Raw genomic sequence first — 25,895 nt, forward strand, 5'->3', positions numbered from 1 at the left:
GAGAGCCAATTATTGGAAAAATTAAAAAAAAAATACGAATTAGGGTTAGGGCTAGGGTTAGGCTTAGAGCTAGGGTTAGGGCTAGGCTTAGGGCTAGGGTTATTTTTATGGCTAGGCTTAGAGGGTTAGGGTTAAGGCTAGAGGGTTAGGGTTATGGTTAGAGGGTTAGGGTTAGGTTTAGTGTTAGGGGCTAGGGTTAGGGTTACGGTGAGATACTTAGGGTTAGAGTTAGTAGCCCTACCCCTACCCCTCTAACTCTAACCCTCTAACCCTAAGCACTAAAAATAACCCTAACCTTAGCCCTGACCCTAACCCTAGCCCTAACCCTAACCCTAGCCCTAACCCTAATTCTATTTTTTTTCTGGTTCTGGACATGCTACAGAGCTGAAACTTCACAGGTACACTTTTTAGACCCCCCAGACAATAAATCCAAATATTTTTTTTTTCTTTTTTAAGTTTTCCAATAATTGGCTCTCTATCAAAAATGACAATTTTTAAGAACTTTTTTGTCTCATTTCGTGTCTAGGGGGTCTAAAAAGTGTACCTGTGAAGTTTCAGCTCTGTAGCATGTCCAGAACCAGAAAAAAAGATAATTTTTCAGTAGAGTAGGGATGGTGGGAACCCCTTTTACACCTATATGATCTTTTTTTCTGGTTCTGGACATGCTACAGAGCTGAAACTTCACAGGTACGCTTTTTAGACCCCCCAGACAATAAATACAAAGACATTTTTTTTAAGTTTTTTTTTTTTTTTTTTAATTTTTCCAATAATTGGCTCTCTATCAAAAATGACAATTTTAAAGAACTTTTTTGTGTGATTTAGTGTCTAGGGGGTCTAAAAAGTGTACCTGTGAAGTTTCAGCTCTGTAGCATGTCCAGAACCAGAAAAAAAGATCATTTTTCAGTAGAGCAGGGATGGTGGGAACCCCTTTTACACCTATATGATCCTTTTTTTTCTGGTTCTGGACATGCTACAGAGCTGAAACTTAACAGGTACGCTTTTTAGACCCCCCCAGACACTAATCCAAAAAAGTAATGTCTGCCACCGTATATATCAGTGGTGGGTGGGCAGTGGCACTGCAGTGGGCACAGTACACTCTGTGCACCTGACAGTCACTGGCACCCAGGCAACTGCAATTATAAAAAAAATATATATATTTTTACTTTGCAAGCTGCTGTGCCAACGTATATATATATATATATCAGAGGTGGGTGGGCACGCAGTGGCACTACAGTGGGCACAGTACACTCTGTGGACCTGACAGTCACTGGCAGCCCAGGCAACTGCAATAATAAAAAATATTTTTTTCTTCAATTTGCAACAAGATGCTGTGCCACCGTATATATATCAGTGGTGGGCAGTGCACTGCAGTGGGTACAGTGCACTCTGTGGACCTGACACAGCACTCACTGCAATTATGACAGAGGAAAAAAAAAATATTTTTTAAAATGCAAGGTACTGTGCCTGTGCCACCCGAAATGAGTGTGGTGTGCACACAGTACAGTCTGTGGTGGGTCTGTGGCCTCTCACACACAGCGGGCAGGCAACTGCAGTGTACAATAGATTATATATATATATATATAAAGAAAAAACTCAATTACCAGCCCTTAAAAGGGCTTTTGGGGACACTAGATATATATATATATATATATATATATATATATATATATATATATATATATAAATTACAAAAATACCAGCCCTTAGAAGGGCTTTTTGGGGTGCTGTCAGGATGCTGTCCTTACAGCAGTAGTGGACCAAGAACACTGACTAGCAAGACCAGGAACACTGACTAACAACTGTCCCTAGCTATTAACAGCAGCAGTAGCAGCAACACTCTCCCTGCTCTCACTAACACACTGCTTCAGAATGATCTAAGATGGATGCTGCCCTTGCTTATTTATAGGAGGTGGGAGGGTGTGGGAGGGAGGTATGCTGATTGGCTGGAAATGTGCCTGCTGACTGTGAAGTTCAGGGTCAAAGTTTGCCTCAATGATGTATTATAGGGGGCAGACCGAACATCGCATATGTTCGCCCGCAGCGGCGAACGCGAACATGCTAAGTTCGCCGGGAACTGTCCGCCGGCGAACAGTTCGGTACATCTCTACACATACATAGGTGTGAAAGTAGCAGAACACTATGCTTGCGCTAATAAAATAATTAACAGGCATATGTCTCCGCTCCTATCACACCTATATATGTGTATGTGTATATATACATATAAGTGTGTGTATATATACCCCTATACAGAAGTTCAGATGTTTTGCCTGCCTCCAAAGACCCACAAAAAATGCCCAAAAAACACACCTGCAACAACACACCTGGGCATTTTTTTTTGGCGCAGGCATTTTTGGGCATTTTATGTGGGTCTTTGGAGGCAGGCAAAACATCTGAACTTCTGTTTAAGGGTATATACACACACACACACGTATGTATATATACACCTACACATACATAGGTGTGAAAGTAGCAGAACACTATGCTTGCGCTAATAAAATAATTAACAGGCATATGTCTCCGCTCCTATCACACCTATATATGTGTATGTGTATATATACATATAAGTGTGTGTATATATACCCCTATACAGAAGTTCAGATGTTTTGCCTGCCTCCAAAGACCCACAAAAAATGCCCAAAAAACACGCCTGCAACAACACACCTGGGCATTTTTTTTTGCGCAGGCATTTTTGGGCATTTTATTTCAATATCTCTTTATTTTAATTTTTCACATACCAAAATAATATACAAACCACAAAAAAAATAGTACAAAATCCAGTAGAAAAAACAAAAACAACATTGTTGCAGTAAATTTGTCAGTTATAACATTATACTACCAGAGGGAGAGAGGGAAAAAAAAAAAAAAAAAAGGGGGAAACAACCACTCCTCCCCTTCTTTCCAGTATAGTTTTGACTCCCACTAAGGGGGTTACCATATTTAGAATACCGTTATTTAAAATCTCTCTCAATTAACATTAATTTTTATGGAGGGAGATAAAGCAAGTCTAAAACTGCCTAACGATATTTATATTATCCCAGCTGCTTTAATCCTATTCCAATGTTACTATGCATCTTCTATTATTTAACCATGATTTCCAACTAACTTCAAACATTTTCTTTGTTGCACTTAAGGTAGCCACAATTTTTTCCATCTGACATTGTTGATTTAATAATTCAACCGCGTCGGATGGAGTTGGTACCTCCTGAGAGTTCCATCTTCTAGTGATTAAAAGCTTTGCCGCTAATAAGAGATGCATAACTACTACTCGGAACTCCAGGGGAATCTCGTACATATTTAAGTGAAGGATCGCCATTTCGGAGTTTGGGACTATATTTTTTCCCACCAGTTCTGATACCAGGGAGAATATTCTGTACCAAAATGCTCTAATCGATCTGCAGTCCCAAATTATATGAAATAACGATCCTTGCTCACCGCATTCTCTCCAACATAATGCTGATGTTGAGGAATAGAATCTCGACAATTTCATAGGAGTTAAATACCAAAAATTCAAGATTTTTTGGTATAACTCCCAATGGTTGATACATTTGGATGAAATGTATGTAATGTCAAAGGCTTTCAACCAGCTTATTTCGGGAAAGACTTTCCCCAATATTCTCTCCCATTTCAAAACAGTAGTGGATTTAGAGTAAATATTATGTTTATTCAGTATATCGTAGATAATTGAAATACCATTAGAGGTAGTCGTTGGTTCTTGATACAATTTATACATAGTAGTTGGTAATTTAAGATATAAAGTGAGATTATTCTTCTGTAAAAACGAACGTATTTGATAATAGCTCATTAATGCTGATGATGGTATTTTATACCGATCTGTCAAACTCTCAAATGAATAGATACCTGTGTCGCTATACAAATCTTTCAAACTATCAACACCACTTCTTAACCATAGGTTTATATCAAGGTTAGGGATAAAGCACGAAAGAACTGCCAGTGGAGTGGGGAATTCGCACATCTTCCCGTGTTCTAGTAGTTTTCCTACAATTTCTGCCCAAACTGTTAGGGCTGTTTTAGCCACTATCGGTTGTATAACAGGAACCTCGGCTCCTAATATTACAGCCAGCATTGTGATTTTAAGGTTCTCCTGTTTACAGTCGTTCATCTCTATTCTCAGCCATCTTTTATGCTGCTCAGGAGACCACCAATACTTCAGTTGGTCAAAGACAGATGCTCTATAATATGCGAGAACCGAAGGGACCCCCATCCCTCCGTGCCTCCTATGTCTCCTCATAATAAGGGATGAGCATCGAGGTGGTTTCCCTTGCCATATAATTTGGTTAAATTGCTTTTGAACCGAAGTGCAATATTGAGATGGAAGGGTAATTGGCAATGTACGGAACAAGTAAAGTAATTTAGGCAAAATAATCATTTTTAATGTAGCCACTCTTCCTGCTGCGGTCAAGTCTTGTATTTTTAAATCCCTAGCTTGTAATAATAGGTTATCCAAAAACGGTTTATAATTATGATCGTAAAGCTGGGAAGTATGTGGGGTTAGGATAATCTTTTGGGCATTTTATGTGGGTCTTTGGAGGCAGGCAAAACATCTGAACTTCTGTATAGGGGTATATACACACACACACACACACACACACACACACATGTATATATACACCTACACATACATAGTGATGTCACGAACATAAAATTCGCCGTTCGCCATAGACTTTAATAGGCAGGCGAATTTTAAAACCCACAGGGACTCTTTCTGGCCACAATAGTAATGGAAAAGTTGTTTCAAGGGGACAAACACCTGGACTATGGCATGCCGGAGGGGGATCCATGGCAAAACTCCCATGGAAAATTACGTAGTTGACGCAGAGTCGGGTTTTATTCCATAATACAGTCCCCGTCAACTCTTTTCTACCTTCAACGCTCTACTTCGTCCTCCATTGCCTCCACCCACTAACTTACTCACTGCCCAAGAGATTGCCAATCACTTCAAAAATAAGATCGATACAATTCGTGAAGAAATTTTTACACTAAAGATATCTCCCTCACCTTACACACCTTGTCCTCCTGCACAATCAATACTTCCCTTGTTTAACCCAACTACTGTAGAGGAAGTTACTAAAATTTTTTCTAATGCCCACCTAACTTCCTGCCCTCTGGACCCTGTTCCTTCTCAAATACTATGGTCACCCTCTGACTCTATCCTACACTCTTTAACTCATATCTTCAACCTCTCCCTCTCCACTGGGATCTTCCCCAGCTCTCTAAAACATGCGCTAGTAACTCCCATACCAAAGAAAGCCTCGCTAGACCCCTCCAATCTTAATAACTTAAGACCCATCTCCTTACTCCCTTTTGCTTCCAAGCTCCTTGAACGTTTAGTCTACAACCGCCTGAGCAAGCACCTCATTGAGAATAACCTCCTTGATCCCCTTCAGTCTGGATTTCGCCGGCAACACTCCACAGAAACTTCTCTCCTAAAACTTACAAATGACTTACTAACAGCAAAAACCAATGGTCACTACTCGATACTCTTACTCTTGGACCTCTCGGCTGCCTTTGATACTGTTGACCACCCCCTCCTTCTCAAAAAACTCAGTTTGCTCGGTCTCCGTGACTGTGCTCTCCACTGGTTCGAATCTTACCTATCTCACCGCACCTTCAGTGTCACTTACAATTCCACTTACTCCTCTGCAACTCCTCTTACTGTTGGGGTCCCCCAAGGTTCTGTCCTTGGACCACTACTATTCTCAATCTATACCTCCTCCCTGGGTCAGCTAATAGCCTCCCATGGTTTCCACTACCATTTCTATGCTGATGACACCCAAATCTACCTCTCTACCCCTCAGCTCACCCCATCAGTCTCCTCCCGCATCACTGATCTACTAACAGACATATCAGCCTGGATGTCTCACCACTTCCTCAAACTGAATCTATCTAAAACCGAGCTCATAATATTTCCTCCTCTACGTGCCTCTTCCCCAGAATTCTCTGTCAAGATCAATGGAATAACTATTAGTCCTTCCACACATGCCAGGGTGCTAGGGGTAACCCTGGACTCTGCACTGTCCTTTCAGGCTCACATCCAATCCCTGTCCAAATCATGCCGCCTTAACCTCCGCAACATCGCTAGAATACGGCCCTTTTTAACCAATAACACCACCAAGCTCTTAATTCACGCCCTGGTTATCTCTCGCCTCGACTATTGCAACTCCCTCCTCATTGGATTACCCTTACATAGATTATCCCCCCTTCAATCCATAATGAATGCAGCTGCAAGACTTATCCACCTTACCAACCGTTCAGTGTCCTCCAACCCTCTCTGCCAATCCCTTCATTGGCTTCCACTCACCCAACGAATAAAATTCAAAGTGCTAACAACAGTTTACAAAGCCATCCACAACTCTGCCCCCAGCTACATCACTAACCTGATCTCAAAATATCAACCTAGCCGCTCTCTTCGGTCCTCCCAAGACCTCCTGCTCTCTAGCTCCCTTGTCACCTCTTCCCATGCTCGCCTCCAGGATTTCTCCAGAGCTTCTCCCATTCTTTGGAACTCTCTACCCCAATCTGTCCGACTGTCCCCTAATCTATCCATCTTTAGACGATCCCTGAAAACCCTTCTCTTTAAAGAAGCCTACCCGGCTACTAACTAATAACGCTGTTTCTCTTGCTCCATCAGCGCATCCCCCACAGCTATTGCCTTTTGTATCAATTGACCCTCCCTTTTAGATTGTAAGCTCTAACGAGCAGGGCCCTCTGATTCCTTTTGTTCCAAATTGTAGTGTAACTGTAATGTCTGCCCTCATTTTGTTAAGCGCTGCGCAAACTGCTGGCGCTATATAAATCCTGTATAATAATAATAATAATAATAAAGGGCATAAATCACCTAACATTCCTAAATTGTTTGGAATAACGTGCTTTAAAACATCCAGTGTGTGTATACGATCAGGTATGATGTTGTATCGATCAGGTAGTGTAAGGGTTACGCCCGCTTCACAGTGACAGACCAAACTCCCCGTTTAATGCACCGCAAACAGACCAGAACCGACCAAAATGGGACAGGAACTGGGCTTTAAGGGTTAGGGTTAGGGTTAGGTTAAGTGTTAGGGGCTAGGGTTAGGGTTACGGTGAGATACTTAGGGTTAGAGTTAGTAACCCTACCCCTACGCCTCTAACCCGAACCGTCTAACCCTAAGCACTAAAAATAACCCTAACCCTAGCCCTAATTCTAATTTTTTTTCTGGTTCTGGACATGCTACAGAGCTGAAACTTCACAGGTACACTTTTTAGACCCCCAGACACTGAATCACACAAAAACAGTTCTTAAAAATTGTAATTTTTTGATAGAGAGCCAATTATTGGAAAAATTAAAAAAAAAATACGAATTAGGGTTAGGGCTAGGGTTAGGCTTAGAGCTAGGGTTAGGGCTAGGCTTAGGGCTAGGGTTATTTTTATGGCTAGGCTTAGAGGGTTAGGGTTAAGGCTAGAGGGTTAGGGTTATGGTTAGAGGGTTAGGGTTAGGTTTAGTGTTAGGGGCTAGGGTTAGGGTTACGGTGAGATACTTAGGGTTAGAGTTAGTAGCCCTACCCCTACCCCTCTAACTCTAACCCTCTAACCCTAAGCACTAAAAATAACCCTAACCTTAGCCCTGACCCTAACCCTAGCCCTAACCCTAACCCTAGCCCTAACCCTAATTCTAATTTTTTTTCTGGTTCTGGACATGCTACAGAGCTGAAACTTCACAGGTACGCTTTTTAGACCCCCCAGACAATAAATACAAAGACATTTTTTTTAAGTTTTTTTTTTTTTTTTTTTAATTTTTCCAATAATTGGCTCTCTATCAAAAATGACAATTTTAAAGAACTTTTTTGTGTGATTTAGTGTCTAGGGGGTCTAAAAAGTGTACCTGTGAAGTTTCAGCTCTGTAGCATGTCCAGAACCAGAAAAAAAGATCATTTTTCAGTAGAGCAGGGATGGTGGGAACCCCTTTTACACCTATATGATCCTTTTTTTTCTGGTTCTGGACATGCTACAGAGCTGAAACTTAACAGGTACGCTTTTTAGACCCCCCCAGACACTAATCCAAAAAAGTCATGTCTGCCACCGTATATATCAGTGGTGGGTGGGCAGTGGCACTGCAGTGGGCACAGTACACTCTGTGCACCTGACAGTCACTGGCACCCAGGCAACTGCAATTATAAAAAAAATATATATATTTTTACTTTGCAAGCTGCTGTGCCAACGTATATATATATATATATATCAGAGGTGGGTGGGCACGCAGTGGCACTACAGTGGGCACAGTACACTCTGTGGACCTGACAGTCACTGGCAGCCCAGGCAACTGCAATAATAAAAAATATTTTTTTCTTCAATTTGCAACAAGATGCTGTGCCACCGTATATATATCAGTGGTGGGCAGTGCACTGCAGTGGGTACAGTGCACTCTGTGGACCTGACACAGCACTCACTGCAATTATGACAGAGGAAAAAAAAAATATCTTTTAAAATGCAAGGTACTGTGCCTGTGCCACCCGAAATGAGTGTGGTGTGCACACAGTACAGTCTGTGGTGGGTCTGTGGCCTCTCACACACAGCGGGCAGGCAACTGCAGTGTACAATAGATTATATATATATATATATATAAAGAAAAAACTCAATTACCAGCCCTTAAAAGGGCTTTTGGGGACACTAGATATATATATATATATATATATATATATATATATATATATATATATATATATAAATTACAAAAATACCAGCCCTTAGAAGGGCTTTTTGGGGTGCTGTCAGGATGCTGTCCTTACAGCAGTAGTGGACCAAGAACACTGACTAGCAAGACCAGGAACACTGACTAACAACTGTCCCTAGCTATTAACAGCAGCAGTAGCAGCAACACTCTCCCTGCTCTCACTAACACACTGCTTCAGAATGATCTAAGATGGATGCTGCCCTTGCTTATTTATAGGAGGTGGGAGGGTGTGGGAGGGAGGTATGCTGATTGGCTGGAAATGTGCCTGCTGACTGTGAAGTTCAGGGTCAAAGTTTGCCTCAATGATGTATTATAGGGGGCAGACCGAACATCGCATATGTTCGCCCGCAGCGGCGAACGCGAACATGCTAAGTTCGCCGGGAACTGTCCGCCGGCGAACAGTTCGGTACATCTCTACACATACATAGGTGTGAAAGTAGCAGAACACTATGCTTGCGCTAATAAAATAATTAACAGGCATATGTCTCCGCTCCTATCACACCTATATATGTGTATGTGTATATATACATATAAGTGTGTGTATATATACCCCTATACAGAAGTTCAGATGTTTTGCCTGCCTCCAAAGACCCACAAGAAATGCCCAAAAAAACGCCTGCGCCAAAAAAAAAACACCCAGGTGTGTTATTGCAGGCATTTTTTTTGGGCATTTTTTGTGGGTCTTTGGAGGCAGGCAAAACATCTGAAATTCTGTATAGGGGTATATATACACACACATATGTATTTTACACATACACATATATAGGTGTGATAGGAGCGGAGACATATTGGTGTTAATTATTTCATTAGCGCAAGTATAGTGTTCTGCTACTTTCACACCTATATATGTGTAGGTGTATATATACATATAAGTGTGTGTGTATATATATACCCCTACACAGAAGTTCTGATGTTATGCCTGCCTCCAATAACCCCCCAAAAAAACGCTTGCTACAAAACCGCTAAGGTGTGAAAATAGCGGAGCCATATCCCTGTTCTATAAGTGTTCTAAAACAAATGATCTTTTTTTTCTGGTTCTGGACATGCTACAGAGCTGAAACTTCACAGGTACACTTTTTAGACCCCCCAGACACTAAATCCAAAGAAATCTCATTTTTTTTTCAATAATTTTTTCAATAATTGGCTCTCTATCAAAAATGACAATTTTTAAGAACTTTATTTTGTGTGATTAATAGTCCCTGGGGCATGACCCAGAACCCTAGGCACTTTTTAGGGGCATTTATTGGGTTTTAGGGCTTCAAAATGGTGTTTGATCACCGAAGTTCAGGTCCCATTGATTTCAATGGGGTTCTGAAATCCGGGCCAAAAACTTTTGGGAAGTTCGGGTGTTCTGGTCGAACCGAACGTTTGAAAAGTTCGATCATCCCTACTTATAATGTATTATAACTGGTGTGATAGACCAATGGCCCCCCAATACCACATTTTGAAGTGGGGTGTTATCTGAGTAAACTTTTACAAGTGTATTTGTGTCCTGCAACAATATTGCCTCTTTTGCTGAGTTAAGTCTGGCACACACAGTGCCAAACTCACTGGCCAATTTTTCTGAACTGCTGTGATAGACCAGTGGCCCCCCCAATACCACATATGGAAGTGGGGTGTATTTAACAGTATAATTTTCTAAGAGTGTATTTTAGTCCTGCAAAAATTTGGCCTCTTGCTGTGTAAACAGTGCTACACACAGTGACAACAGTTAGTGGCCAATTATTTGTGGAACTAATTTTTGGGGCCTATACAGGCCGACACTTACTTCTGTATCCTGTGAATGCCTAATGTACCTTCAGGAACAGAATACTACGTTCTTAGTAGTCAGATAAACTCATGTGGGCTAATTTTTGGGGCCTTTTATGGCCGACACTTTCTTCTGTATCATGTGAATGCCTAATGTACCTTCAGCCACAGAATACACCGTTATTAGCTGTTAGGTAAACCCATGTGGGCTAATTTTTGGGGCCAATACTGGCCGACACTTACTTCTGTATCCTGTGAATGCCTAATGTACCTTCAGCCACAGAATAGTACTTTTTTAGCTGTCGGTTAAACTCATGTGGGCTAATTTTTGGGGCCTTTTATGGCCGACACTTACTTCTGTATCATGTAAATGCCTAATGTACCTTCAGCCAAAGAATACTATGTTCTTAGCTGTCAGGTAAATCCATGTGAGCTAATTTTTGGGGCCTATACAGGCCGACACTTTTGTATCCTGTGAATACCTAATGTACCTCCAGCCACCAAATACTACGTTCTTTGCTGTCAGTGAAACCCATATTGGTTAATTTTTGGGGCCTATACTGGCCGACACTTACTTCTGTATACTGTGAATGCCTAATGTACCTCTAGCCATCAAATATACTACATTCTTTGCTGTCAGTAAAACCCATGTGGGCTAATTTTTGGGGCCTATACTGGCCGACACTTACTTCTGTATCCTGTGAATGCCTAATGTACCTTCATCCACAGAATACTACGTTCTTAGCTGTCAGGTAAACGTATGTGGTCTAATTTTTGGGGCCTTTTAAGGCCGACACTTACTTCTGTATCATGTGAATGCCTAGCGTACCTTCAGCCACAGAATACTACGTTCTTAGCTGTCAGGTAAACTCATGTGGGCTAATTTTTGTGGCCAATACTGGCCGACACTTACTTCTGTATCCTGTGAATGCCTAATTTTTCAGACTGGAATTGAAAATCAATCTGTAAAGGTCCTGCCAAATTGTGGAATGGATGCGGACCCATTTTACAGATGTGTGAATGGACCCTATATGTAGTAGACATGTATTTACCGGCTGCTGTCAGTTTTGGCTGATTTATGAAAAAAAAAAAAAAAACTTTTTTTTTTTTTTTTTTTTTTTTACAGCAAAAAATTGAGGGCAACTGTTACATACATAGTTACATAGTAGGTGAGGTTGAATAAAGACATTAGTCCATCCAGTTCAACCTGTGTAGGTGTGTGTGGCTGTAATCATCTCACATACCCCTGAATGTTCTGATCCTTGAGATGTAAGTCTAAGAGTCTTTTGAAAGCCACCATACTACCCGCAGAAACCACCTCTTGTGGTAGAGAATTCCACAATCTTGTAGCCCTAACAGTAAAGAACCCCCCACGTTGCCTGAGGTTAAAACACTTCTCCTCTAATCGCATTGTATGCCCTCGAGTCCTCATGCAATCCCTTCGAATGAACAGCTTTTTTTCTAAGCTGGGATCCCCATTAAGATATTTATAAATTGCTATCATGTCCCCCCTCAGACGTCTCTTCTCCAGGGAGAATAAATCGAGCGATTGTAGACGCTCTTCATAGTCAAGGTCCTCCAATCCCTTAATTAGTTTAGTTGCCCTTCTCTGGACTCTCTCCAGCTCCAACACATCCCTCCTGAGGACTGGCGACCAGAACTGGACAGAATACTCCAGATGCGGTCGGACCAGAGTTTTATAAAGTGGAAGGATTATAGTCTTATCTCTGGAATACATCCCTTTCTTTATGCATGCCAATATTCTGCTGGCTTTGGCAGCTGCCGCTTGAAATTGCATGCTGTTGCCTAATCTATCATCAACCAAGACTCCCAGATCCTTCTCCATTTTTGATTCCCCCAAGGGTTCCCCTCCTAACGTGTATTGTGCTTTTATGTTTTTAGTCCCCAAGTGCAAAACCTTACACTTCTCCACGTTAAACCTCATTTGCCATGTCGTTGCCCACTCTGTAATTTTGTCCAGGTCATTCTGTAGGATATCTGCTTCATGCTGTGCAGTTATTGCTCTGGCCAATTTTGTGTCATCTGCAAAAACTGATATCGAACTACTGATCCCGACCTCAATGTTGTTTATGAATAAATTGAACAAGGTTGGTCCCAGGACTGAGCCCTGGGGCACCCCGCTTACTACCTCAGACCAGTCTGAGTATGCGCTGTTTATTACCACTCTTTGGACACGCCCTTTAAGCCAATTCCGTATCCAAGAGCAAACCCTGCTGTCGATACCTGCAGATCTTATTTTATAAATTAAGTGCTTGTGGGGGAACTGTATCAAACGCCTTAGCGAAATCCAAGTACACCACATCCACTGGTCTCCCCCTATCTAGCTCACAGCTCACCTCCTCGTAAAATGTTAATAGATTGGTTTGACAAGAACGCCCATTTGTAAACCCGTGCTGATTACTGCTGATGTTGTTGTTGTCTTTAGCAAACTCTACGATATAGTCCCTTATCATCCCCTCCAGAAGTTTACATACTATTGATGTCAAACTGACAGGCCTATAATTTCCCGGGATATGCCTCTGGCCCTTTTTGAATATCGGAATCACGTTAGCTTTCTTCCAATCCCCTGGTACATCTCCTGTCCTAATACTGTCAGCAAAGATCAGGAACAGTGGTCTGGATATAACCTTACTGAGTTCCTTGAGTACTCTCGGATGTACGCCATCCGGGCCTGGTGATTTGTTTGTGTTGAGTTTATCCAGCCTTTCCCTGATTTCACCCTCTGTTAGCCATAGTGGCAAGTCCTGTGTATTACTACTAACCAAACAGTCATGGTCAGTGTAACCCTCCGTTTCCTGTGTAAAGACTGACGAGAAAAAAGCATTCAGCACGGTTGCTTTTTCAGTGTCCTCTGTAACCATCCTCCCATCATTGTTAATTATGTGTGCAATATGCTCTGCCCTAGTTTTTTTGCTGTTGATATATTTAAAGAATTTCTTTGGGTTTTTTTTACTATCCTCCGCTATTTGTCTCTCAAAGTTGATTAGCCATCTTGATTTCTTGTTTACTTTTCTTATTTGCCTCCTTGTATTGCTCGAAAGCCGATACTGTGCCCTCTGATTTATACTTCTTGAAGGCCAATTTTTTTCCCCTAATAAGTTTTTTGACGCTACGGTTTAGCCAGCCAGGTTTGGCTTTGTCTCTTCTAAATTTATTTCCCATAGGAATGCACTGCAAGATGCCTTTGCCTAATATGTTCCTAAAGCATTCCCATTTTTCCTCTGTGGTCAGGGATCCCAGGGTTTGGTCCCAGTTTACCCTTTCCATCAATGAGTACAATTTTGGAAAGTTTGCCCTTCTGAAGTTTAGGGTTCTTATGTTCCCCACTTGCCTTGTTATATTGTTATTTATACTAAATGTGATCATCCTGTGATCGCTAGAGCCCAGATTGTCCTGGACTCCTACCTGCGAGATTAGGTCTGGGTCATTAGTGATCAATAGATCCAGGACTGCATTTTCTCTAGTCGGAGAATCCACCAACTGTGACATGTAATTATCCAGTAAGGTTTCCGTGAATAGGCGGGCCTTCTGTGAGTGTGCAGTCCCCTCGTCCCAGTCAATGTCGGGATAATTGAAGTCCCCCAATATGACGACTGATCCCAATTTTGCCACTTTACTCATTAGTGCTAAGAATTCCAGCTCTACCTCCTCCCCTTGGTTAGGTGGCCTATAGCAAACCCCCACAATTACTTTCCCCTTTTCTCCTTCCCTATGGAGTTCAACCCACACAGATTCTAAATCCATGCTCATCCCATCCGTAATGTCACTCCTTTCTATCACCTTTATATTGTTCTTGACAGAGACACACCCCTCCCCCTCTTTTTCCTACCCTGTCCTTCCGGTACACCGAATACCCTTGGATATTGGCCAGCCAGTCATGTGAGGGGTCGAACCAAGTCTCTGTTATTCCCACAAGGTCTATGTCCTCCTCATGTACCAATATTTCCAACTCATCCATTTTATTAGCTAGGCTCCTGGCATTAGCATATACCCCTCTTAGTTTTACGGAAGTTAAGCGCAATTGGCGGTTATGTTTATTCCTGTTTGGTCTGAGATTTTCCTGCCAATTGACATTGTGGACCTACTGTCGCTGCTGACCCTACAGCTGCCTTCAGTCCTCTGCTCCCTCCTGACTGACTCTACTTCTGAGCCCTCCCCCCCGTCTCCTAGTTTAAAAGCTCCTCCAACTTGGTGGCCATCTTTCTCCCCAAAAAAGCTGTACCGTCCCCATTAAGGTGCAGCCCATCCTTACTAAAGAGCTGGTAGCCGACTGAGAAGTCAGCCCAGTTCTCCAGGAACCCAAACCCCTCCTTCCTACACCAATTCCTCAGCCACTTGTTAAGTTCCCTAATCTCCTTCTGCCTCTCCTGTGTGGCTCGAGGTACAGGCAGTATTTCAGAGAAAACCACCTTGGAGGTCCTTTTCCTCAATCTATTACCTAAGTCCCTGAAATCGTTCTTAAGGATCCTCCACCTACCTTTAACTTTGTCATTAGTGCCCACATGCACCATGACCGCTGGGTCATCCCCAGCCCCCCCCCCCCATCAATCTGTCTGTTCCAATTGCAATACTTCTGTTATGACATTGTCCATGTGCTGCGACTATTTGTGCACAGCTAGTATGTCTTTTGTTGCTGCAAATATGACCTAAAGTTTTTTAAATTTCGCCTCCCATTAAAGTCAATGTGGCCCGACGCGAACTTGCAGTACGCGGACTTTTGAGAAAATTTGCGGCTGACGTTCGTGATCCGCCCCGGCCAATGTACGTCCATCTCTATTAGTAAGCATGGCTGTGATGGCTTCTAAGGGCACACTAGTTAAACGCTTGCTAATTGGCTGCCTTACAGCTGTTGAAACCGCGCCATTAAAACCGTGGCAAAACATGAAATAAAATTACTGAACAACGGACTGTATCCCGAACATACAGTGAAATGTTCGGGTCCGTGTCCAGGTTCCGAACACCCAAAAGTCCGGTACAATCCCAAACAATACAGTCTAGGTCCGCTCAACCCTACCCAGCAAGAAACTAGGTCCTTACGCCTGACTAGACAGAGTGCCTATAGCTTAGAATGGGTGTATACCCCCTGGGACTGCCCATAGGCATAGTTTTGTCCCAGTGGTTAAGAAGAATCAGGAGCTGTGTCCGCCAATTAACGAAAGAGAAATTACATTTTCTACTTTTTCTTATAAAAATATCGAATAGACTCAATTTTGTCATACATTTAGGCCAAAATGTGTTTAGCTACATGTCTTTGATAAAAAAAATCTCAAACAAGCGTGTATTGATTTGTGCAAAAGTTAAAGCGTCTACAAACTATGGTGTATAGTATCTCAAAAAAGTGAGTACACCCCTCACATTTTGTATTTTTGTAAATATTTGAATATATCTTTTCATGTGTCAACACTAAAGAAATGACACTTTGCTACAATGTAAAGTAGTGAGCGTACAGCTTGTATAACAGTATAAATTTGTGGTCCCCTCAAAATAACTCAACACACAGCCATAAATGTCTAAACTGCTGGCAACAAAAGTGAGTACATCCCTAAGTGAAAAATGTCCAAATTGGGCCCCAAGTGTCAATATATTGTGTGGCCACCATTATTTTCCAGCACTGCCTTAACCCTCTTGGGCATGGAGTTCACCAGAGGTTGCCACTGAAGTCCTCTTCCACTCCTCCATGATGACATCACAGCGCTGGTGGATGTTAGAGACCTTGCGCTCCTCTACCTCCCATTTCAGGATGCCCCACAGATGCTCAATAGGGTTTAAGTCTGGGACATGCTTGGCCAGTCCATCAGCTTTACCCTCAGCTTCTTTCGCAAGGCAGTGGTCGTCGTGGAGGTGTGTTTGGGGTCGTTATGTTGGAATACTGCCCTGTGGCCCAGTCTCTGAAGGGAAGGGATCGTGCTCTGCTTTAGTATGTCACAGTACATGTTGGCATTCTGGGTTCCCTCAATGAACTGTAGCACCCCAGTGCCGGCAGCACTCATGCAGCCCCAGACTTTGACACTCCCACCACCATGCTTGACAAGATACTCATAAAATTATTATATACTGTATATATATATATATATATATATATATATATATATATATATATATATATATATATAGGCTTTTTTTTTTTGGCTGGAACTTGGTGGCACACGGTTCCTTCACCTTTGGCTCAGGCCCTCTGCTCCCTGCTCATCATATATAAAATACAGGAGTCCAGTTTCTGGGTTTACAAATGACAATTTGTCTCCCAACAGCTCCCACAGATCTGATCTCCTGAGTGTCTCTCGCTGAGTGCAGGATGGGGACAAGGGAGATGCAGGTGCTGGGCAGTGCAGATGCTGACAACCACAGTGGCTAATCTCTCTGCAAGTGAGGGAGGCAGAGCCACCTACAGTGTACTGTGAAGTACTAGAGTCAGCTGGGTGCTTCTGCTTAATACAGCAACAAAAGTAAGACACGGGGAATATGGTGGAACTTTAAAGAAGGTGGGGAGAAGATGCAGTTTGGAAGTGTTTGTGTGTGTGGGAGGGGGGGGGGGGTCATGGTTGAGTTCCTGTACCTATTTTCTGAGGAAAAAAAGCCCTGATAGATGTGTATATATATATATATATATATTATATATATATATATATATATATATATATATATATATATATACACACACACACACACACAAGTTTAAATTGCTTCTGAACTGTTTTGTCACTTTAGGAAGAAACGGTAATAGCAAAGCACTGTTTCTGAAAATACATTTTCCATGTATCTTTTTTTTTTTTTTGTTTCCTCTTGTTTTGTTATAGTTTAATGTTGGGTGCATGGTTTCAATTAACTCAAAAGGTTGGTATGAGGCACACTTAATTATTCTGATCATAGTACATTGTGGGGGACTTGTAATAATACCTACTTTTTATGTATGTAGTGTATTTACATAATGTATTCATATAAAAAAGGATAATGGGGTAACATCCTAGTGAAACCAATGTTATTTGCTTGTGATTAAACCACATTGAGAAGTAGCAGTGCATGGAAAGAGGTGATAAAACAAGCAATCATGTGAGAAATTGCTTGTTTTCAGTTTCCTAGGGACACCGATACATAAAAAAAATGTGTAAGTTTTACTGCACAGTAAAACACAAGGTTATGATATGAACCAAACCTGTTCATAGTATTAGATATAATACTCACCTTTCTATATAACTTTGACTCCAATATGTTTTTGTCCATAAATATCATTTATTATAAAATAAAAGGTCACTCGTACTGTATTTTTGAAATCCTTTATGTGCTATATTACTAAAAACAGTATATTTCAATGGTTTAACCACTTGCCGACCGCCGCAAGTATATATACTGCGGCGGTCAGCCCCGTGCAGGCAAAGTGACGTACCGGTACGTCACTCGCCTGCTAGCCAATAGGGGGCGAGCGCGCGCCAGAGGAGGCACGCTCCCGCCCCCGCTTGCTCGCTCACTGCGATCGTTGGGTGGAGGAGAGGGAGAAAGGCAGGCGGCTAATGTAAACAAAGCCACCTGTCATTCTCCCCTGTGTAACAGCACAGATCATGCGGTCCTGCTACGTAGGACCGTAGATCTCTGCTGTTACATGAAAAGCCACGCCCCTTTACAGTTAGAAGCACGCCCCTAGGGACACACTTAACCCCTTCTTCTCCAATAAAGTTAACCCCTTCCCTGCCAGTGTCATTTTTACAGTAACAGTGCATATGTATAGCACTGATTAATGTAGTAATGTCACTGGTACCCCCAAAAGTGTCAAAAATGTCAGTCAAGGGTCCGATCTGTCCGCCGCAATGTCGCAGTCCTGCAAAAATATCACAGATCGCCGCCATTACTCATTTAAAAAAATAAATAAAATAAAAAAAAAAAAAAAAAGGACATAAATCTTTCCCTTAGTAAACGCAATAACTTTTGCGCAAACCAATCAAAATACGCTTATTGCAATTTTTTTTACCAAACATATGTAGCAGAAAACAAATTTGGCCTAAAATGTTAAATTTTCATTTTTACATTTTTTTGGGGGAGGAATTTCATGTGAAAAAATTTGAAAAATATTGCTTTTTTTGCAAAATTGTTGCTCTTTTTTTGTTTATAGCGCATGATAAAAAAACAAACAAAAAAAAAACAAACAAAAAAAACGCACAGGTGATCAAATACCACCAAAAGAAAGCTCTGTTTGTGGGAAAAATAGGACATCAATTACATTTGGGTACAGCGTCACGCGACCGTGTCCGTTAAAGTCACACAGTGCCGAATCGCAAAATACCCCCTGGTCAGGAAGGGGGTAAAATCTTCCAGGGCTTAAGTGGTTAAACAACTAGAATTTTTAACACAAAGACTTACTGTGCACAGGCTGTATATAACTTATAAGCAGGGAGACACAGCAGCGCTCATCTGTAGTATGAGTGTAGTATGATTAGTAAAGTTCATCATTTATTGCAATTAAAAAATGGCAACTCCCCTGCAGAAGCTGACAGGCTGTGTCTCTCCCTGAGAGCCTGTGTGTGTGTGTGAATCCCGGAAGCTGCCAGAGCAAAATGTGGACCCGCGGGGCACCGCTACACACTCCCCCCCACCAAAGAACCTTTGGTCCCCAAGAAGTAATTACTTTGACCTGGTACATGCTTTCAAATACACGCGGAGGGAAGCAAGGTAATGTACACAGAAAAACAAACAAACAATTTACATTTGAATCTGGCAGAGGAACCTCCCTCCAATTAGCATAGGAAGGAAGGTTGTCCTGCCTACACCTTGATTGGAATGGCCAAGCTAGATGTGCAAGGGGATGAGTTAGGATTTCCCTTTACCAAATCTGTGGTGAGAAGGTCAGGCTCTTCAAACGCCCCTTGAGAGGTAAGGATAGATTCTTTGGAGCTCTCACCCAAGACTTTATAGGTCGGTCTCTTGAGAGGGTGAATTACTCCTCGCTCTCTCGGTTCCACTGGTTCTGGCATGGTAGGCTCACCAGCACCTTCTTCCTGTGGGGCTGTTTCTGCCTCCTGCAGATCAGCTTCTTCCTCCACTGTGGAAGAGAGAGAGAGAGAGACACCTCCTGCTGGTAGGGAATGTAAGGGATCACATCTGGGGACAACAGGGGCTAACAGCCGCTTCACCAGATTTGTGTTGGTCCCTACAATTAAATTTCCTTTTGACCCTGGCAACCGAGGACACACAATGGTCAGTGTGTCAAAGTTCTGAGGCTGTCCAACCCTCAATGGTTCACACGATAACTTGATCTGCAGGTAGCCGTCACAAGGGTAATCCTCCATTTAAATACCCTGGATCTTAATATCTTCTAATTTTCGTACTAGTTTATATGACAGATACCTTTCATAAAAGTCCCTAGTCGACAAAGTAACCGAGACAAGAAGGGCTCTTGTGTAGATTCCTTCAACCAAGACAGGTACTACATTATATATTGCAATTAAAAAATGGCAACTCACAAGAAGTAAAATGCATAAAGGCATGTCACATGGGTTAGCTTCTCTGTACGATCCCGATCCTGGTAGCTGCCAGTTTTTGCCTCTGGTGGATCATTATCTGCTCTGGTGGTTTCCAGGGTTTCAAGTGAATCTGAGGGTCCCGTCCTCGCCAGCTGTGACGTGAATGGGCGGGGGAATGGAGGGCCGTAGGGCGTGTGTTCAGAGCATGGGTGCTACTTCTTCAGGCAGTGAGTATGTCATGCTGGTGTGGGGTTGTATTTTTTCTGCTTACATGGGAGCTAGAGACTACATTACCCAAGATGCTGTGGGGTCACAATCCTCTTACTACATTACCCAAGATGCTGTGGGGTCACAATCCTATGTATCCAATAGGAAGAAGGGGGGCAGCAGTATAATTAAAAAAAAAATTATATATATATATATATATATATATATATATATATATATATATATATATATAGTATAAAAAATAGAGAAGAGTTAAAAAGAAATGGAAGTAAAAATAACAAAAAATATATATACCGTAATATAAAAAATAAAAGTTTTTGTTTGAAAAAAAAGGGCATTATGATAAAATACATTATTAATTATGGCTATGGCCTGAGATTGACATTGAGAGATAATAGTTATTGGGGATCCCTCTACTGGTGGAACCTGTTCTATAGGAAAAAACAATGATATACTGTATATAATCAATGACAAATAAGTATGAAGGAATTAGTACATATGGTAATCAAAAGGTAGATTGTGAAAGATAATAAGGGTATTATATACAGTATATGTGTGTGTGTGTGTGTGTAAACTCAACAAAATTATAAAAAAACACAACACTTTTGTTTTTGCTCCCATTTTTCATGAGCTGAACTCAAAGAGTCCATTATTTCTTATTTTATATATTTTTTATTTTTACTTTCTATTCTATATATTTAACTCCTATTTCAATTTCTTTTGCATTTGTTTGTTATTTAGTTATATATTTTTAGATTTTATATATATATATATATATATATATATATATATATATACAAAATATACAAGCATGGTGGTGGGAGTGTCAAAGTCTGGGGCTGCATGAGTGCTGCCGGCACTGGGGTGCTACAGTTCATTGAGGGAACCCTGAATGCCAACATGTACTGTGACATACTAAAGCAGAGCATGATCCCCTCCCTTCAGAGACTGGGCCACAGAGCAGTATTCCAACATAACGACCCCAAACACACCTCCACGACGACCACTGCCTTGCTAAAGAAGCTGAGGGTAAAGCTGATGGACTGGCCAAGCATGTCCCAGACTTAAACCCTATTGAGCATCTGTGGGGCATCCTGAAATGGGAGGTAGAGGAGCGCAAGGTCTCCAACATCCACCAGCGCTGTGATGTCATCATGGAGGAGTGGAAGAGGACTTCAGTGGCAACCTCTGGTGAACTCCATGCCCAAGAGGCAGTGCTGGAAAATAATGGTGGCCACACAATATATTTACACTTGGGGCCCAATTTTCACTTTCTCTTCACATTTTTCACTTAGGGGTGTACTCACTTTTGTTGCCAGCAGTTTGGACATTTATGGCTGTGTGTTGAGTTATTTTGAGAGGACCACAAATGTCTAAACTGCTGGCAACAAAAGTGAGTACATCCCTAAGTGAAAAATGTCCAAATTGGGCCCCAAGTGTCAATATATTGTGTGGCCACCATTATTTTCCAGCACTGCCTTAACCCTCTTGGGCATGGAGTTCACCAGAGGTTGCCACTAAAGTCCTCTTCCACTCCTCCATGACGACATCACAGCGCTGGTGGATGTTAGAGACCTTGCGCTCCTCTACCTCCCATTTCAGGATGCCCCACAGATGCTCAATAGGGTTTAAGTCTGGGACATGTTTGGCCAGTCCATCAGCTTTACCCTCAGCTTCTTTAGCAAGGCAGTGGTCGTCGTGGAGGTGTGTTTGGGGTCGTTACGTTGGAATATTGCCCTGTGGCCCAGTCTCTGAAGGGAGGGGATCATGCTCTGCTTTAGTATGTCACAGTACATGTTGGCATTCAGGGTTCCCTCAATGAACTGTAGAACCCCAGTGCCGGCAGCACTCATGCAGCCCCAGACTTTGACACTCCCACCACCATGCTTGACAAGATACATACATATATATATATACATACATACATATACACACACACACATACATACTGTATATACATACATACATACACACACATACAAATATAGATAAAATCAAAAAATATATAACTAAATAACAAACAAATGCAAAAGAAATTGAAATAGGAGTTAAAAATAAAAATATAGAATAGAAAGTAAAAATAAAAAATATATAAAATAAGAAATAATAGAATCTTTGAGTTCAGCTAATGAAAAATGGGAGCAAAAACAAAAGTGTTGCGTTTATAATTTTGTTGAGTGTACACACACACACACACACATATAATACTTTCAATTATTTTAAAACTGACCCGGTTAGGGATTTACATCCGTTTTTGGTATACGCATATTTTTGATATTACCTCATCCATTGCCTGGGCTTTTATTATAGTCCCTGTATACATAATAATATTCTATACCTTATTGATATATACATTATATGTTCATATGGAGGAAGATGGTGTTCATTCTCATTTATTTATATTTATACATGTTGTAGTTTATTTATCACCATTAATTGTGTTTTTTTATATATATTTTACAGTCACGTGATTGGAATATGTAAATATAGATATATGGTCAGAGTTTGATATATTTTGGTAGATTGCCGAAATATTTCGTATTTTATATCATCTATGACATACATCTGCAGAAATATCTATTTGTCGATCTGGTATGCACCCACTAGGTGGTATCAAAGATGAATGCCTGAAGAATGAGAAAGTAATTACCATCCTTTGTAAGGCATACAGATTAGCATATTGAATTAAGGGTTAACAATCTTATTTAGATGGTAGCCTTGGTTACCTTTGTGCTATATAACACGGAGACCGCCACCCATAGCCCTACCCTTGAATAAGTCACGTGGTTTGTGACGCAACGCGTCGGGAGGCATCGGGTGACGTCACTTCCGGTTTCACGGCCGTAACCGGAAGTACTTCGGAGCATTTTACCGCGATTGTGCGGCTGCTTGTTTGCATTGTTTTGAATGCGAGTGTTCCTCTATTACTTTAATAAATATATTTTAAAGACATACTTCACTATGGATATCATTATATTCCTTTGAGCTAACTGGGAGCACTGGAGCATTCATTAAGAGCAGCGGATATTGATGTAGCAGTGGATGACAGAAAAACCAGAACCTCTTACAGTGGATGCCAGCAAATTTACAAACCCACAAGACAAAAGAGATTATCCAGCATCCCCATCCCAGGGTCTATACCAGCAGAAGGCCCCTAATGGTGCAATGTGAGTGAGCGGCCATTGCACTTAGTTTGTTTTTGCTCACTCCGGATCACATCAGTGGAATCACACAAAATTGTCATAAAGAAAAATAAATCACCAACAGTCACATTAATTATTTAATTTATTTATTTTTTTGCACATGGACTTTATCTGATCACCAATAGTCACTTTAATATATTGTCTGCACAAGGACTTTATTTATTCAATTATTTATTTATTGAAAAGATTAATATCACTTTCACTGACTTTTAGCAGCAATTTGCACATTTATACATGCATGAACTATATTGATTTTATCCACGTATATATTTTTATTCAAATTTTTTGTCTATATTTATGCACATAGATCATCATTGAGATATACTGATCACATATATTTATGAGTATTTTCAGATTTTTCGGATACTATCCATGAAATCAATGGTTTGCTTTGGATGCTGACACCGTTTTGGAAGAGCTATTTGCGATTTTTATCGCATGGTGTGAATTTTTAGTTGGCTCATGCTTCATATTAGATTGGTGATTGACATTGGTTGAATTGTTTATCTCATTGCGATTCAGATCGCATGATGTGATTTTTTGGTTGTTCATTTTAATATTCCAGTCAGTTTTTTTTTTTGCACATTGGGTTATCTATTAGACATCACGCAAGTTAGATTTATTGCTTTTATTCATCCTTTTATTGATCCATTCATCATTCATAATTTTTTACCCAGGATTTTAGGCTATTATGCACTGGTAGCTTTTTAGAAGAGATTTTTCACTCCATCAGCGCCGATTCAATTTCTATACTCTATTTCTGCTAGTATTTGGTGATAATACTAGAATTGGCTGCCGTTTGGTCTAGGACTTTGTCCTAAATTTGTATTACATTTACCAGTGGTTTTGCCAGTGAGTTGCCATTTTTTTAAATTGCAATAAAATTATGAACTTTACTAATCATACTACACTCAGATGAGTGCTGCTGTGTCCACCTGCTTTCTTGTTCAAAGAGCCACCTCCTCCCTGCCAGCTGGCTGTACATAGTGAGAATAGAATCAGTAAAGATATTTTAACCCTTTACTATTGAACTCTATACTGACTTTCCCCCCCCATATACTTTCTAATCCTTATTGTTTTATGGTTCACTTTATGTCCATTTTTTCTTATGCATTATTCATTCTAATGGTCATTGTTTTAAACATTTTATATCTGGAGTTCCTTTTTTTACCCGTTGCCATTGGCCCCCATATTTTGATTTATCAGAGTTTTTTTTTTTTTTTTAATAATCTGTAGCCCCAGCTTTTTTTCTGCCCACCGCATTTCCCTGTCGCTTCCCAAGCACCACTGCACAACCCTTTATCTGTATATAAAACTTATTTAGTGTCTTCATTTTAAAGTGAAAAATGATTTAAAAACATAAGCATAGCCATATCTGTAGAATGCAGATACTCATTAACCATTTCAGACTTTCAGATCATCAGAAGAAAAATGTGAACAGCAGTATGGTTTTCAAATACCTGTTAATTAATGTTTTAGGATAAATTTTGAACCTCTGCACCTGACATTATTTTACAAAACCCTACCTTACTTGCCTACTTCCTCAGTATTAAGGCTGGTTCACATTGTACAGGAACATGACACCTTTGCATTAAAATTGATTCATTAAAACATGAAATTGAGTTACACTGGAATGTAGAGAAAGTAGTGCATGCATTAAAAAAAAGCCCTGCACCAAATCGCATGGTACCTTGATAGATCACTGCGTTTCTGATCTGCGTTTGGAGTGCCATTACAAATGCATAGGCACTGGCAGCAGATCACAAAAGCAGGGCATCCCAGCATGATGCAGGAAACTCCCACAGAATGTGTCTTTCCCACCTGGATTTCTGGTGCGAACCAGTCCTAAAAAAAATAAGTTACATTCTCAATACAGAGCACAGCAAACTGAGAGGAGCTTATAACGTCCTAGTAGTGGTAGATATAGTGTTCCAAATGTTCCATTTAAATCGCCGAACACACGCCAAACCGATCAAAAATGTTTTGGATGGTAACCTTTAACCACTGTAAGACTGGAAGATTTGACCCCCTTCCTGACCAGGCCCTATTTTGTGATTTGGCACTGCGTTACTTTAACGGACAATTGCACGGTCGGCAACACTGTACCCAAATAAAATTGACGTCCTTTTTTTCCACAAATAGAGCTTTTTTTGGTGGTATTTGATCACCTGTGCAATTTTTTAATTTTTGCGCAATAAACAAAAAAAAGAGCGACAATTTTGAAAAAAAGACAATATTTTTCACATTCTGTTATATAACATTCCCAAAAAAAAATTAAAAATCTTTTTTTTAACAATTTACAATGTGTTTAACAATTTACAATTTGTTTAACATTTTAGGCCGATTTGTTTTCTGCTACATATTTTTGGTAAAAAAAAAAAATCACAATAAGCGTATTTTGATTGGTTTGCACAAAAGTTATCACGTTTACTAACTACGGGAAATATTTATATCATTTTTTTTTTTTTTTTTTTTTACTAGTAATAGCGGCAATCTGCGATTTTATGCAGGACTGCG

Source organism: Pelophylax lessonae, assembly GCF_965119305.1.
Source record: "Pelophylax lessonae genome assembly, chromosome: 6".
In the NCBI taxonomy this organism is placed as follows: Eukaryota; Metazoa; Chordata; class Amphibia; order Anura; family Ranidae; genus Pelophylax; species Pelophylax lessonae.